Source organism: Notamacropus eugenii, chromosome 1, assembly GCF_028372415.1.
Source record: "Notamacropus eugenii isolate mMacEug1 chromosome 1, mMacEug1.pri_v2, whole genome shotgun sequence".
NCBI classification, from domain to species: domain Eukaryota; kingdom Metazoa; phylum Chordata; class Mammalia; order Diprotodontia; family Macropodidae; genus Notamacropus; species Notamacropus eugenii.
The window spans coordinates 441521003-441538501 of NC_092872.1; the positions used below are offsets into that span (position 1 = coordinate 441521003).

At 40.1% G+C, this 17499-nt stretch overlaps 2 long non-coding RNA genes across 2 annotated transcripts; one reads left to right on the forward strand and one right to left on the reverse strand.

The window, feature by feature from the left end:
* The first annotated feature begins 13 nt into the window (after positions 1 to 13).
* On the forward strand, positions 14 to 4558 carry LOC140519083 (uncharacterized). Its single transcript, XR_011972092.1, has 3 exons — positions 14 to 325; positions 432 to 658; positions 3866 to 4558. It is a non-coding gene; the product is annotated as an uncharacterized lncRNA (long non-coding RNA).
* Positions 4559 to 11145: 6587 nt separating this feature from the next.
* LOC140519084 (uncharacterized) lies at positions 11146 to 17472 on the reverse strand. The gene is made up of 3 exons (XR_011972093.1): positions 17114 to 17472; positions 13306 to 13429; positions 11146 to 11962 (listed from the first exon to the last, which is right to left on the reverse strand). It is a non-coding gene; the product is annotated as an uncharacterized lncRNA (long non-coding RNA).
* Between the last annotated feature and the right edge of the window lie 27 nt (positions 17473 to 17499).

Here is a 17499-nt window from a genome sequence, read left to right on the forward strand (position 1 = left end):
CCTGATTGGCTACGTGGGAAGCGGGAGCCTTTCAGCCATCCCTATCCTTTCCAGGCTCTTCGCGGTGGCAGATTAATCTAAAAGAAAAAGGTGGTGATTATTATGAGAAGAAGAGCCCTTCGGAGTCTAAATTCATTATTTCATTTGACTTCCGCTTTAGTTGCGTAAGGGATTATTATCCCCATTTTACAGACGAGGAAACTGAGGACCAAAGTCGCTGACTCGTTCTTCGCTCCCATCCCGTCACGCTCGGGGTGGCAGGAAGTGAGCTTGCATCAAGCCTGGCCTCGCTGCTAGTGTGTCCTCCTCATTTTATAGAGATGAGGTCAGCGTGTCTGGACTCTCAGTAGCTTGGTTTTTTTAATGACGGCTGGTTCCCCCTCCCCCACCCCTGGGATTCAGTATCGTCCTTTCTGGTCAATTTCTTGCAGAACTGTCCTCCGTGCTTCCCAAATTGTCCTGCTGCTATCATGGATCTCCTCTGCAAAGGACTTGACTTGGAGTGAGGAAGAGCTGAGTGTGAATCCTACCTCGCATTCCTGCTAGCTTTGCGACCTTCATTTCTCTCCGTCTAAGTTTCCTTGTCTGTCACATAGGAATGATAATAATACTACTGATCTCCACGGGTCGTTGGAAGGATCAAATCAAATGAGAGAGTGTACGTAGAAATTTCTTTCCAACCCTTAAGGAACAATGCAAATGTTAATTATTATTCCTGCCATAGTTCATTGCCATTTCTACTTTCTCCTTCAGCCATAAGGTACTGAAGTGTTATCAAAATATAAATGAGGGTTTCCACTATGGTATCTCATTACATCATTATTTCAGCGCATCTGTGGCCATGAGAGTACTGATGGGGAAAGGTCTCTGAACTTTGGAGTCAGAAAGACTCTGGAGTGGGGAACCACTGGATTCCTTCCTGGTCCTGAAGAGCAGCCCTTTGACTGAATCCAGATTTCACAAATTTGTTCTGTAAAACTTGGATTCGGTCAAAACACTGCATCTGAGGAACTAGAGGGCCACATGTAGTCTTGAGGCCACAGGTTTCCCACTCCTGCTCTAGATAAAATCAATATGTACCATAGGAGAAGGATTTTTTTTTCTTTGAAAAATACAATCAATTTGATTTTTAATGATATTATTTGATGTTGTTTTCCATGTTCTCCACTTTCTTCCTCTTTTCTTTATTCTTTTTTTTAAAATTTATTTATTTAACTTTTAACATTCATTTTCACAAAATTTTGGGTTCCAAATTTTCTCCCCATTTCTCCCCTTCCCCTGCCCCAAAACACCAAGCATTCTAATTGCCCCTATCACCAATCTGCCCTGTCTTGTAACATTCCTCCCTTCCCTTGTCCCCATCTTCTCTTTTGTCCTGTAGGGCCAGATAACTTTCTATACCCCATTGCCTATATTTCTTATTTCCTAGTAGCAAGAACAGTACTTGACAGTTGTTCCTAAAACTTTGACTGCCAACTTCTCTTCACCCCTCCCTCCCCACCCATTCCCCTTGGGAAGGCAAGCAATTCAATATAGGCCATATCTGTGTAGTTTTGCAAATGACTTCCATAACAGTCGTGTTGTGAAAGACTAACTATATTTCCCTCCATCCTATCCTGCCCCCCATTGCTTCTATTCTCTCTTGTGATCCTATCCCTCCCCAAGAGTGTTGACTTCAAATTGTTCCCTCCTCCCATTGCCCTCCTTTCCATCATTTCCCCATCCTGCTTATCACCTTCTCCCCCACTTTCCTGTATTGTAAGATAGGTTTTCATACCAAAATGAGTGTGCATTTTATTCCTTCCTTTAGTCGAATGTGATGAGACTAAGCTTCATGTTTTTTTCTCTCACCTCCCCTCTTTTTCCCTCCACTGAAAAGTCTTTTGCTTGCCTCTTTTATGAGAGATAATTTGCCCCATTCCATTTCTCCCTTTCTCCTCCCAATATATTTCTCTCTCACTGCTTAATTTCATTTTTTTAAGATATGATCCCATCCTATTCAACTCACTCTGTGTGCTGTGTGTGTGTGTGTGTGTGTGTGTGTGTGTGTGTGTGTAATCTCACCAACTACCCAGATACTGAAAAGTTTCAAGAGTTATAAATATTGTCTTTCCATGTAGGAATGTAAACAGTTCAACTTTAGTATGTCCCTTATGACTTCTCTTTGCTGTTTACCTTTTCATGCTTCTCTTCATTCTTGTATTTGAAAGTCAAATTTTCTTTTCAGCTCTGGTCTTTTCATCAAGAATGCTTGAAAGTCCTCTATTTCACTGAATGACCATTTTTTCCCCAGAAGTATTATACTCAGTTTTGCTGGGTAGGTGATTCTTAGTTTTACTCCTAGTTCCTCTGACTTCTGGAATATCATATTCCATGCCCTTCTATCCCTTAATGTAGAAGCTGCTAGATCTTGTGTTATCCTGATTGTATTTCCACAATACTTGAATTGTTTCTTTCTAGCTGCTTGCAGTATTTTCTCCTTGACCAGGGAACTCTGGAATTTGGCCAAAATGTTCCTAGGAGTTTCTCTTTTTAGATCTCTTCCAGGTGGTAATCGGTGGATTCTTTCGATATTTATTTTGCCCTCTGGTTCTAGAATATCAGGGCAGTTTTCCTTGATAATTTCATGAAAGGTGATGTCTAGGCTCTTTTTTTGATCATGGCTTTCAGGTAGCCCCATAATTTTTAAATTGTCTCTCCTGGATCTATTTTCCAGGTCAGTGGTTTTTCCAATGAGATATTTCACATTATCTTCCATTTTTTCATTCTTTTGGTTTTGTTTTGTGATTTCTTGGTTTCTCATAAAGTCACTAGCCTCCATCTGTTCCATTCTAATTTTGAAAGGACTATTTTCTTCAGTGAGCTTTTGAACCTCCTTTTCCATTTGACTAATTCTGCTTTTTAAAGCATTCTTCTCCTCATTGGCTTTTTGACCCTCTTTTGCCAATTGAGTTAGCCTATTTTTCAAGGTGTTATTTTCTTCAGCATTTTTTTGGGTCTCCTTTAGCAAGGTGTTGACCTGCTTTTCATGCTTTTCTTGAATCTCTCTCATTTCTCTTCCCAGTTTTTCCTCCACCTCTCTTACTTGATTTTCAAAATCTTTTTTAAGCTCTTCCATGGCCTGAGCCCATTGACTATTTATTTTGGATGTTTGGGATACAGAAGCCTTGACTTCTATGTCTTTCCCTGATGGTAAGCATTGTTCTTCCTCCTCAGAAAGGATGGGAGGAGATATCTGTTCACCAAGAAAATAACCTTCTATGGTCTTATTTTTTTTCCCTTTTTTGGGCATTTTCCCAACTAGTTACTTGATTTTGGGGTCCTTTGTCAAGAGTAGGGTATACTCTGGGAATCTGTGAGATCTCAGTTCCTCCAAGGTGGCACAATCAAGCGTGTACTGGTCTGGATGCAGAGAGGGATTTTTGTGCCCAGAATCTTAGCAGATACCTCTCCACAGCCACTTGGCCTCCAGTTCCCAAGTCAGCACTGGGGGCTGATTTTCAGATAAGCTGGATGGGCAGGGCCTCCATTCAGTGTGGGACAAAGACAGCACTCCCAGGGCTTCCACCCAGGGCTGAGGTAAGACTCAGCTTTTCAATGCCCCCAGGGGTTTTTACGCTCCACCAATGAGCTCTGTAGCTGCTGCCTGCTGCCAGAGCTATGGGAAGGCCCTTCTCCCTTCCTGGCCAGCTGATAAAACCTCGTCACTGACCTTTGGCGCCTGTGGGTTGAGGGATCTGAGGACCCACTGCTGCGACTGGAGATTCCACCCCCGAGGTGTCTCATTGTGCTGCACAGCCAAGGCTGGGCTGGGCTGGGCTGGGCTCCGTGTCAGGTGCAACTGATGTTTCTGTGTGCCTTTCAGGTCACCCTAGGCTGGAAATCTCCACTCTGTTGCTCTCCACTTCTGCTGCTCCAGAATTTGTTGAGAGTCCCTCTCTACAGGTATTTTGTGGGCTGTGTGGGGAGCCCCTGCTTAAGTGTGTCTTTCTGGTCCTCCATCTTGGCTTCACCCCCTGAGGAGAAGGATTTTTTTTTTTAAAAGTTGGAAATCATTTTTGAGGAGTAAGAAATGAGAAAGATACAAAAACTTATAGACTATTCAGAAACCTGAATACTTTCCATGAGAACAGAGTCAGAAGTCTGGGGATAGCTTGTAACAGACCTCAACAACAAAAGGATTATATTCTAACAGATAGTAAACTGCTGAGGATCTTTCCCAAATTAACTATACAGTCCACCATTGACTTGTTAAAAGAGAGATAAGAAGTGTACAGCAGAGAACAAAAGAAAACCTACAACGAACCTAAGAAAAGATGGACAGCTTTCAACTTAATGCACCATATTTATTATATAAGCTTTCTTGAAATAAGTTCTTGCTATATATTTTGAATCCTCTCCTATGTTTTGCTGTGCACATGACATGTTTTTTTCTTTTCTTATTTTATGTTTAAGTTTAATATTTAAGTTTATAATGTTTTTTTATTTTCTTATTATGTATTTAAGTTTTAGTATTTGTCTAAAATAAAAAAATTTAAAAACATAAGAAAGATAAAAATTAATCCCAAATTAGGAGAAATTATAAAAAGAAGAAAATATAGTATGCAATTAAGGAAACTCCAACCTAACCTATTTTATCAAGCTGGAATTTAGAAATGTAAAGAGCAAACATCAGCAAAAACCATTTCCTGAAAAACCGAAGTAAATCAGTCTCCATCACCATCTTCACCATCACTAGCATTTATTCATTACTTTAAGTTTTACAAAAGCACTAAACTGTAAGGTTTAGTGTGCAAACTTTAAGGTTTACACACTAAATATTACCTCATTTTGTCTTCATAGCAACCCTGGGAAGTAGGTGCAATTTTACATTTTACAGGTGAGGAAACTGAAGTGAGGTGAAGTGATTTGCACAAGGTCACACAATAAGTATCTGAAGGCAGAATTGACCACAGGTTTTCCTGAACCACCATGCCATTTAGATGCCTCTAATGAAGACCAAAAGAGCCTAGAAACTACCTTAGCTGGCAAACAGTTTATCTTTAACATTCAATCCCACAAGCATTAATTAAGCTTCTACAATGTGGAAACCACCACAATAGGCACTGGGGACACAGACAAATATGTGTATGTGTGTGTGTGTGTGTGTGTTCCTTGCCCTCTGTGCTTATACTCTACCACAGGGACACAACATGTGCACAGAAAAGTGTATACTGGATAAAAGAAGGAGAGATAGGAAATGAATACAAGGTTTTGAGAAGGCTCTTTCTAGGAGGTGGCCAACAAGCTAAGCCTTAGAAGCTGAGAATTCTAAGAGGAAAAGCTGAGGAAGGAGTTCATTCCAAGAATGGAGGACCATCGGTGCAAAGCACTTGAGACAGGAGACAGTGCCAAGTTCTAGGAATGATAAGAAGACCATTTTGGTTGATAGACAAGTCATGTGAAACTAGCCAGAAAAAGCAAACAAGGAGAGAGATGGCAGCTAAGAGTAACACAAGTTTAGAATACAAACTATTTAAGATCTTAGAGTGGAGCATGGTAGAAGGTAAAGCAGTATGGCTTCATGAAACAGTAAGAAGCAGAAGAGAAAAAAACAAGTCTACACAATACTTGGCAAAAGGTCTGATTCAGTGAGATCATCCCAACAGCATTTGAGGATAAAACTGGAAGGAGAACAATAATTGAAAAACAGGAAAAAAAAAAACCGTCAAAATTTCTATGACTTTTTTCTCCATCAATGACACTAGAGTCAACATTTGGAATCTGATGTCACAGTTTCTGGTTTGCTGCATGATAAAGAAAATTGTGATGGACAGAACACGTAGGCCAGGTCAAGTACAGATAGAGGAAGTCTGAGTTGGAGGTAACACAATTTCAAAGGCATTGAAAGATTAATTCTCAAGAAACCTGAAACAGGATATTAAATGCTTAGAATAAAAAAAAAATCACAGACCTTATTGAAAGTGATCAAGTAAATAAGAATTTGTCAATTATGACAAAAAAAGGAAAGTGACAGATGATGGAGGGGCAACAGGAAAGAAAGTATGTTAAATAAATGGGCTGTTGAAGCTATGAATTTAGTGCAGCCATTCTGGAAAGCAATTTGGAACTCTCCCCCAAAGTCAAAATTGTACATAATCTTTTACCCAATAATACCACTACTAGACCTATACCCTTAAAGAGACCAAAGATTTACAAAAATATGTAAATCAGCTTCTATGGTTATAGCAAAAAACTGGAAATGGAGTTCTTGTCAATTAGGCAATGGCTGAAAAAATTAATAGCACATGAATCGGATGGAATATTGTTGCATAGTAAGAAATCACAAAATAAATGCTTTTAGAAAAAAATCAGGTAAGATTTTTATGAACTGATATAGATTGAGCAAAACCAAGAGAATATGCATGAATAATATTGAAAAGGCAAACAACTTTGAAAGAATTATAACCAACTACTTTATTATCAACCATCATTCCAGAAACCTAATGATGAAGCATAATAACCACCTTCTGATGGAGAGGTGATGAATTAGTGATGCAGAATAAGACATACATTTGGGGAATTTGTTTTGCTTGACTTTGCATTTGACTTTTATTACAAAGAATTCCTTTTTCTTTCTTTTTTCCCCCATTTTGGAGAGGGAGGGGGAAAGGAGCTAGAGATAGGGAAGCTAAACTGGACTAGATGCTATTTCCAAACACATACTGAGATCTCCCAGCTCTGTGCCTTTGCTCAGACTGTTTTCTTTGCCTCTCCATTCTTTACCTGTTGCATTCCTATACACACTTTAAAGCCTAATTCATATGCCATGTCTTCCAGAAATCATTCCTTCTCCCCTGTGTTTTGGGCCATGGCTGACTCAGGTCAGTTTGGTGGTACAGGTTTAAGACTAGAACTAAATGAGATACTCATAGACCATCCACTCTGACATTTAAGGAAAAATTTACTTGACAATAGCATGGAAAGATCTTCAGCAAGAATGTAACGATGATTTAGTTGGGTGAAGCTCCCCTACCTCCACACTGGCCATGATGGTGTAACTGGTCAGTTGGGTATATAATGGGAAGACTGGCCAATCTGATATAGCCATGAACCCTTGGCACCTTTTGCTTCTTTGCCTCTTTATATTTACTCTTTCCTGATCTTGATGATGGGACAGACCAGGTTACAACCTTGTGAGCTTTCAAAAGTCAGAAGTGCCACTAGACATTCAGCAACCGACTCAGCAGCCAAGCCTGGGGAGAAGCCAGTCCTAAGGATCAACATATTAAATCCAGCGTGACAGTGAATGATTTGGCTCAACAGCTGAGACATTGGTCCTGCAAGCAAGACAGCAACTTATCCATTGACTATGTCATACCCACAAGTACACTTGGTGTGTCATATGTTTGATAGTCACTACTTTAGATTTGAGTTCCATTCTCCCCCAGGACTGAGATGGTAGAAGAGTATTGGTTCCCAATTCCAGAGGTGGTTGTGTTCTGAATTCCTTTATAAAAAAATTCCTTTATAAAAGGTAATGAATGCTCATAGGTTAAATCACACTGAAGAGATATTATCTGGCAAGAGGTAATTAAGAGAAGGCAATAGCTCTAGAGAACCACATAGCCCCTAGAACCCCAAAGGGGGAAAATAGTAGCTAAGCTCTGGGTACCTGACCTGCTAGTTCAAGAATGGGTTGGGAGAGTGAGCCCAGAGCCTAAGTCAACTCCTAGTGCCCTGGGCTTTTCTATTTACTCAGTCAAGAAGCTATGTCAATAATTCAAGCCTTCAGTCTTCTGGACTATCCTAGAAAATGACCTTTTAGGGAAAAATTAACTTAAGTGACAAGAATCTTAGTAGATGTTGTTAACATTAATAATAGCAGCATGTATTCAGCACTTTTTTGCAAAATGTTTTATGTGATTATCTCCTTGGATTATTATTATTATTATTATTATCTCCTTGGACCTTTGAGGTACTTGCCCAAGGTCACACTGCTACTAAGCATCTGAGGCAGGATTTGAGTTCTTCCTGACTCCAAGTCCGCTGCTTTACCTACTGCACCACCTAGCTGCCTCAGTATCCTGAAGCACCTCCTCTCAAATCCCCTACTCCACCAGCCAAGAGGAACAGATGAAGACCAAGGCCCACAGCTCCTGACCTTTTTCTTGAAAGCCAAATTAAGAAAACAAGCATTTACTTAGTGCCTACTGCATGTCAGATATTGTACTACATACAAAGAAAGGCTAAAAGTATTCCCTGCTCTGGAGGAATTCAGAGTCTAATCCAGGAGATAATATGCAAACAATCATGTATAAACTAGATAAAGTTATATAGAGGTAGAGATATGTCATTTTCTGATAAATTGAAACAATACCCTATGGGGAGGGGAATAGGTGGGGAGGATCTCTAGCCCTGAGGCCATGTGTGGCCCTCTTGGTTCTCAAGTGCAGCCCTTTGGATCCAAACAGAGCTGTCACTTGAGGTCACACATGGCCTCAAGGTCATAGGTTTCCTCCTCCTTCCCCATGGAAGCTAAGCATTTGTGGTTCCCTACTCATTACTCCTTTTGTTAGTAAACTCCTACCACTTGTTACTCCTCCTGTTCCTAGATTACTTAATAACTGACTACCTAGGAATAAACTGTCCTCAACTACCACCTTGTGTTCTATCATCCCACCCATGACCCAAGATCATGATAACAAGGCAAGGCAAAGCAGCAAGGCAATAGGCATCTATTAACTCCTTACTATGTTCCAGGCACTGTGCCACGTACTTGGGAATACAAACTGCAGCAAAAATAAAGACAATCCTTGCCTTCAAGGAGCTTATGTTCTCAAGAAAGAATATAGCACACAAAAGGGAGCTGAAAAGAGGAGGTGGGAGAAGGTACCTCTGAGAGGGAATGGTGACAAAGTCCTAAGAGTCAAAAAGGGAATCAGGAGGGGAACCCTTTCTATTGTGCCCTCTGGAATTCTGGTTCCCTAATAAATACATAAATAAATAAATAATGTTCTCTTCTTTCTGGAATACTTCCTGTCATACTTCTTCCATCTACTTGAACTTATTGAGACCTGGTTTCCCCTATATAATAATTGTATCTCTGGCCATCTTCTCCAGAACTGATTGAACCCTCTCTCTCCCATCACTACCCTCCTCAACATACTGATAATAGAGGAGTTGGAATACTCCTTGCTTCTCACTGACACTTTCAGATTAATTTTGTCACCCTCACTTAGCAACTCTTCCTTATTAGTTTACTAGTTTTTCCTACATAGATCATTACCTGTCAGCCCCAAGTCATTGCCCCTTCCTTTCTCAGAGTCCAACACCTGGCTCACTGCTTTTTCTCTCCTGCAACTCCAGTTCTCATACCAGGGGACTTCAACATTCATGTTGATTTTCCTTCAAACAACTCAAACTGCGAGTTTCTCAATCTCTACAAATCCCATGACTTATTCCTTTACTCCACTTCTGACACACCTAGGGATGTTTACACCCTGGATCTCACCATTATCCACAAGTGTTCCACTTCTGTCATTCTTCTGTGACTATAACATCCTACCACTCCATTTTTCTATATATCTTACCCATTCTAAACCAATTTTCCCCCCTCATCCTGATTTCTAATATCTTCATTCTTTAATACTTTTCTCACACCATTACCCCTGCTTTCTCTTCCCTCCTTTCCCAATCTCAACTTGTAGTTAGCCACTTCATAGGATCATAGATTTAGAGGTTGGAGGATATTTTACAGATGAGTAAACTAAGGACAAGAGAAGTTAAGAAACTTGACTAGGATCACACAACTATCAGAGCAAGAATCTGAACCCAGTTCTTCTTAGCTCTAAGTCTAGCACTCTGTTATGTTGACTTTCCATCAATTCTACATTGTATTCTTCTCTTGATTCCCTTGTCTCCCTTCCCATTGCTGCTCATCCCTAGCAAAACCCTGGATTATTTAAATCTGTCTCCTCTGCACACATAATCCAAGTTCAAGCCTGGGGTATTTGCATAAGTCTCTCCTCTTTGCTGGAGAGAATGATCACTTAACATTGCATGCCTACATGAGCAGTGGGATTAGTACAAGAGCTTTGGAAAAGTCTCTACTACTGGATGCATCCACACTTCCCACTGACGGTAAGTGTATATGACCATTCTAGGGGGAATATTCTATTGATTCTTTCCCTACCCTGCTATTTTGTTAAATACCCTACTTTGAAATATTTATATCTTCTGTCTAACTAGGAAAGAGGTTAAGAGGTAAATATATTAGCGGAGGCTTCTTAGTTATGCTGCTTTTTTGAGTAGATGTAGACCCATAAGAGCAGTTTGAACCTGGCATAGCTTATTTAAAGGAGCTCACTCTAATGTGTGCAGAGGTTCTACTCTTACTTATTATTGAACATTGATAGAGTGCACTAGCTGGGTGTACTACAAATTTATGTTACCAAACTTTTACCAACCAGGCTTTAACTACCACATGACTATTCTTTTATTTTCCTATGAGATCAGCTCTCTATGATTCTCTTGACAACCTTCCCTCCTCAAGTCTCCTATATCACCCCTTTCTCACCTTAACTACTACTTTATTCAATTCTATTCATCAAAACTTTATTAAACTTTTAGTCCCTACCTTAAAGAAATTTACTTCCTTCTGGGAAAGATACAACATGTGCAAAGATAAGTAGGTATAGGATCCATACAAAAACATTTCAAGAGGGAGGGAGCAGTGACAGCTGGAGAGAGGGATAGAGAGAGAGGATCAGGAAGGCTTTGTGTATCATGTGATGTGTAAACTGGGTTTTGAAGGAAGTTGGGGACTATAAAAGCCAGAGGTAGAGGAGGAGTATACTTCATATTGAAGGCTCACTTGTGCCACGGCATAAAGGAAGGAGATGGAAAGTCCAGTATAGGGAATACCTAGCAAGTCATATTAAACAGACCAAGAAAATGGAGGCCAGTCATCATGACAATCCTCTTTCCCCCTATTTTATATCACAAACCTCTCCATATCATCTCCCATTTTTCTCAGATGAGGAAGGGGAGGAGAAAGGGAGTAAGCATTTATATAGAGCCTACTATGTCCCGGTATCAACTGGACCAAACTGGCTTCTAACTTGTGGATGGCCAGAGCTGAACAGAGCAGGCTGGAGACAAAAGTCAGGATTCAAAGAGAGGTTTAATTTCAAAGTGAGGGAAATGGCTTGCAAGCAAGGAGAAAATTAGACACATGTGCCAGCCCACTTGAGGGGACCCACCTCAGGGTGGCCAAACCTTGATTTATATATTTGTGGCCCAACAAAGAGTCAAAAAGCTTAGTATAGCAACAGTGGTGAGGTACAAGAGCAACAGTGAAGCAAGGTTGTCTAGTGACAAAAAGTCCTTTCATAACAGGAACTTATGTCTGGGCCTTTTGGTGTTTGCCCAAGCTCAGATACCATCAGTTCCAGTATATACATATGTGAAGCTGCACCTTAACTCTAGAAAACAGGGTATCTCCTAATATCTTGACATTTTCTCCTACTGGCCAAAGGAGTAGGTCTGAAAGAACTACTATCCTTCTGGCCTAAGGAGAAGAAGGGATAAGTCAAGATGCCACAAGAGGCCCTTTGGTCCAAGACAAGATGTTGAGTTGAATAGATTTTGTTTAGTCATTGTTTGCTTGCAAAAAGAAAACAGAAGGGGGCCAAGAATACAAAGGGAGAAAATGCCATTATACACTTGAATCAGGTCTATAGTGGTTGGACACATAACAAAATGGAAGAGGAGGAAAAAAAAAACAAGGACAATAAACAGCCCTTGTCTGGAATCTTGAAACAGCTGTCTCATCTGGATGTCAGCTGCTTCTGGGTCTATACTAGATGAACCTTGAGGTCCCCAGAGGTTTCTGCCATCCACTCAGGAGCAGGGACTTTCTTCAGATGATCCAGGAGCACACACCCACATGTTTGGCAGCTGTGGCAGTTGTCAGAAGGATCTGGTATGGGCGATTAGATTGCTTGAGATGCACAATTGTGAGACAACTCCTAGCATCAATCTTTAGATCTGAAATGGTCCAGTTTCCCATCCATACAGGACTATGTTCAAACAATAGGGTTTTTCATAAATTCATAATCATAATTACATTGTTGGGTCACATTAATGTCACGCTGCAGATCAAACCACTTAACTCACAATGGACTAGTTTTGAGGAGACATTTGAGAAGGGTGACATTTACATGTCACCAAAGTAACCAAGAAAACTTAAACATATCATCAAGTCTCCTTGTAGCCTAGTAACCCATTCTCAGTGTCCATTTAACCAGCACATTTTGAGTCCCACATATTTCATGTAGTTGTCTGGTCCCTGGGTATCTTTTCTTGGACAAAAGGCTTCATTCTTAGGACAGCTCTAAAGGGGGTTCTGCTTCCCTAGTTCCAAGTCTAGAGGTTCCTAGATAATTCTGCTAGTAACAAGACTTAATACAATTTAATAAATTTGGTTCTCCAATCTTGAAACTTCAGAGAATTTCAGTTCATATATTCCATTTATTGTTTCTGTCCGTATCTAAATCCTGTACCTGATATAAGAATCCTTAAAAATTCACAAGGGTCCAACTGTAAAATTAACTCTTCTACTCTTTAATAATATCAGACAGATATCTTAAAAATGGAAAAATAACTTCACTTTTTTTTTTACCATTATCAGTATAATTTGTGTGTAAAATCCAATTAATCCTTAATTAATAAATATTCAATCCGATTTTAAGAACATATAACTAAAACATATTCAAAGTCTGAATTTCCATGACAGATAAATTTGGGAACCAATCATATACATATGTATATTGTTCTTAGAGAAAAGTCTATTCTTGATGCTTTCTCAAAATTTACTATTCCATTTACTTAGAAAACTTTTTACATCTTTGTCTCATTATTTTGTCTAATCATTTCCCCCTTAGGAAGAAATCACCCCCAAATCATAATTTGACCACAAATACAGCTTAAAATTGTAAGATGTTCATACTTGCATCCTATTATAGAGATGTTACAGCATCAATCTAGTATTTAATAGATTTAGTATTGTACTTATAAAACTTCTTGACTGTAGAAATTTGCTATAAAAGAAAAAAGAGAAACATAGCTATAACAAGGTCATATGTCATAACAGGGGGGAAGGAACTCTCTTATCTCTCTTTGATTCCAGGCTTGAGTCGTATCTGATAGGCAAAAATGTAGCCATAGGGTGTCAAAAGCAAGGCTCAGGATTAACCAGAAGAGGAAATTTCCTTTTCAGAAAGGAAATAGCACAATGGGGAAATAAAGTCATGAGGGTCCTACCTTAGGCCATCCCAAAGTTGTCCTCAAAACCTTTCCCAGGCATAGACATCCAGTTTTAGCAGTTCCCAGACTACAGCACACTTCTTTTCTACTACTGGCTTCATAACAATTCAGACAACTATCCCTGTAATAAAAGCTCAAAACAATAGTAATTTACAGTCCCACTCCGGGGTTACTTTCAAAATAATTGCCTTCCTTCATTGACCTAGAACAATGAGGCTGTTAACCTTGCCATTTACTTTTAACTTTTATGAAATTTAATGCTTATTTTTCCTTAAAACAAATACTACAGAGCAGTACCTCAAAACTTAACTAAGATATTTCAGAAGGGAGTGAGTTCCTGGAATTAGCCAAAGTTTCAGGAGTTCTCCACCTGAAATCTTAAAAATCATAAATCTTCAAACATCCAAAATCTACCAAGATATTTTTAGCAGCTCAACAAACTTTGATTATCTGACTTCATTTCTGTAATTCCAACATAACCAAAGCTGAAATGACAGGAAAGAAAAAGTATCTTACAGATTTTTTGTTTCTTATCACCTAATCTCTCTCAGAAAGCCTAAAGTGGGAGTTAGTACTACTTACTTAATCCTGGGTTCAAATTCTGCCTCTTACTTGTATGATCTTGGGCAAGTCTCTTAAATTGCTCAGTTATCCTAACTGTAAAATGAGAGGGTTGTACTAAGTAGCCTTTCAGGGTCCGTTTAACTTTAAATCTATAATATTATACTTCTTGACTTCTCTCTGGTTCAAACTAATGCATGAGTTTCCTAATTGGTCCCCTTGCTTCTATTCTCTCCCCATTCAAATGCCTTTACCACATAGCTGACAAAATGTCTTCCTAGGACACAGGTTTTTCCATACCCTTCCCCTACTCAAATGTCTTCAATAGCTCCCTATTGCTTCTAGAATAAAAGCCAGATCGTTCCATTTGACATTTGTAATTTGACTGTATCCTATAACCTTTAAAATCTTATTTCTAATCACTCACTTTTATGTACTCTATGCTGATCCTGGAACTCAATATTCAATTTCTCAACTCCATCACACCTTTGCATAGGCCATCCCTAGTGCTGGACTATCCTCACATCCCAACCCAACCCCTTTTAGAATCTTCAGTTTCCTCTAAGACTCAACTTGGGTGTTACCTCCTACAAGAAGTTTTCATTAATTGCTCTAGTCATTTACCTTTGTCATCTCTTCAAATTAATTTGCCTTTTATACTTGTTTTTGTCTTTGTGTCCTTAGGCCTAGCACAGAACATTGTACATTGTAGATACTTAACAATAATAGCTAGCGTTGGTATAGTTTATACTACATGCTAGGCACTGTGCTAAGTACTTTACGAATAATTTGATTCTCACAACAACTCTAGGAGGTAGGTACTAGTATTACTCCTATTTTATGACAAAAGAAACTGAGGCAAACAGAGGTTAAGTGACTTGTCCAAAGTCACACAGCTAAGAAACATGGACCTCTAAAGCTTGTTGAATTGAATTGAATTGAACTGAGTGGAGTAGGAACTATGTATTTAACTGTAGTAGTAGTAGCAGCCAGCATTTATATACCACTTTAAGGAAAATTACCCCATTTGATCCTCACAACAGCCCTGTGAAGTGGGTGCACATATGAACCTTTAATGGGGTTTTTTATTTTGAAGTACAGTTAGTTGTAAATGTGTTATATCTCTATAATAGACTGTAAACTTTCATGAGTGTAAAGGAGCATGTATTACACATTATTGTACCTCTCCTTCTTCCCACCATGCTGGTGAGCAATAGTCCTTGCACACATTAAGTACTTCATAAATTTTTGTTGAAACCTAAAAACAATATGAACTAGTGGGAAGAAGGAGGTGGGTAGATTAGTTCTCCCTCCTCTTCCCTCATAGTTTTCCTGTCCCTTTTGCCTTTTCTTCCTGCCCTATCTATTCTCTATCTGCCCTATTTTAAATCTTCCAGTCCCCCACATCCATTTCATGGACCCTACTTAAAGTAGGTAACAAGGAGTTTCTTCTAAGGTCCCTTCCAGTTTTAAACCTATGATGCTGTAATACCCTACCAGCCTCAGCTAAAGGCCCCATTTGACACACCCTCAGCCTTGTCATACTGTTATAAATAAACAGAAATGTTTGTTTCCAGGAACCTCCTGGGGGTTCTCCCTCTGGGGTCAGGGCTGGGACACTCAAATGAGTGAATGTGGATCTTTAGCTGTGGGCATGTATGCTTATAGTGTACAATATAGCCTCTAAGGCTCCTTCCAACCCTGTATCTATCATCCATGGACCTACCTATGGGCAACTTTGCTCATGGGCAAATCACTTTACCCTTTAGGTACCTCAGTTTCTTCATTTTATAAAATTCAGGATAATAATAATATAATAATAATCCTGTAAAATACAGGGTGATAATAAAATGCAGGATAATAGTAATACAAGATTACTGTGAAAACACAAAAAATAATGTGCACATAGTGAGGCCATCCCCCTCTCTTCTGTCAGAGATTAGGATCAAAGTTGTCATTTCTGGTTCCAGGCACCCATAGAATTGAAACTGGGGGTAGGGGGAGGGGGGAGGAAGGGCTGATTCTGGCAATGTATGACTCGTTGCTGATAGACTTGCTCTTGAAGATAACTGTCTGCCTGTTGGCTGTGGACTGAAGAAACTGATGTCTTAGTAGCTGTACTAAAGAGAGTAGCTAGACCCAGGTCTCTCTCTTCCTTTCCAGCTGTATCTGGGAGTTGGGTGACTGGGTCTCTATATGGTTGGCTGCTAGCACATGACACAACCAAAGTACCTATCTGTCTACCGCTAGGTAAGCCTCAGCCTGGATTTGAGCTATCTCTTTGGGGCTTACTCTTTCTTGATTTTAGGCATGTGAGTATCTACTCTAATGTTCAGGATTGAACCTGACCTTGTGCCTTTGAGAGGTCAGGAGGTCCTAAATCTCTCCAGGTTGGAGCTTTTGGGGTATGTGTGTGTCCTTAGCAATTATTGAAGTGCTTCTGGAAAGGACAGCCACTGACAAAAAGGTAAGTTCCAGTCTGGTCACTTTTCCTGCTGTTGTTTGGACGGTACTGGGAATTGTTTGAACAGTGCAAAGCTGTGGTAAAATGTAAAATTATAAAATACCTTAATCAGCAGTTCTGCAAACACAGTGATTATAAATTAAGCTGCTGAGTCTTATTTTAAGTTTCTTTTTTGGAAGGCTCACATGTGTGAGCATCTAGTCTTTAGCATTTCTTTTGTGTATAAGAATAAATTCCCTTTCCTATACCTGATTCCTACTGTTCATTTGGTACCCTTTTCACTCCCCTTCTTTGGGGAGGCCCTAGAAGTGAGTCACCCTTGTTAGGCTCCAAGTAAACTCATCCTTGAGGCTTCCATATGGGGTCTTAATTAACCAAAAAGTATAAGAAAAGTAAGTAACTGCCCTCATTAGAAGCCTAATTCCTCAGGATTGAAGCCTGCCCAGATGGCAGGCCAAGGCACAGAACAGTAAGTGTAATACCCTGAGCTCTTATAGGAACCCAGGAGCAGTTCCTCAAGGTTGAAAATACAAAAGTATTTTGTAAATCTTAGAGTACCACCTAAATACCAGCTATTATCATTATTTGTGAGACAGCAACCTGTGGTGACACAAAGTTAGAGGGCCTGCCTTGGAAACAGGAATACTTGAGTTCAAGACCTGCCTCTAACCCATGCTATATGACATAGGTAAGTCACTTTTCAGGGTCTTCTCTTAACCCTTTGAGACTCTAAAGTGCAAGTGAGTTGATGATGTACTTGGGTGGAGGGGGCTTGCGTACCTGATTCAGACCCGTCGCAGCCTCCCCTCCTCCCTCAAATGCGAATCTCTCTTCAGACGTCTCAGCTTCCTCCTGAGTCTAATGTCCTCGGTAAAATCTGGGTATTGCGCTGGACGGATGGTCATTAAGGTTCCTTCCAGCTCTACGTTCTACGATCCAGCTTGCGTGTGACTGGCCCCTTGAGCCCCCGGCTTTTCAGCCCGCGGTGGGACCCACGTTCTGATTCGAAGACCCCCCGCGGCTGAAGTTATGCGGGACAGAAAGAGCCACTGAGAGAGGACACAGAAAGTGTCCCCGAGTTCGAGGATGAGGGGAGCTGGCTGGGCACTGGCAGGTGGAAAAGCCCAGACGCTAATCCCAGGACAGCCTTTGGAAGGAGGAGCCAA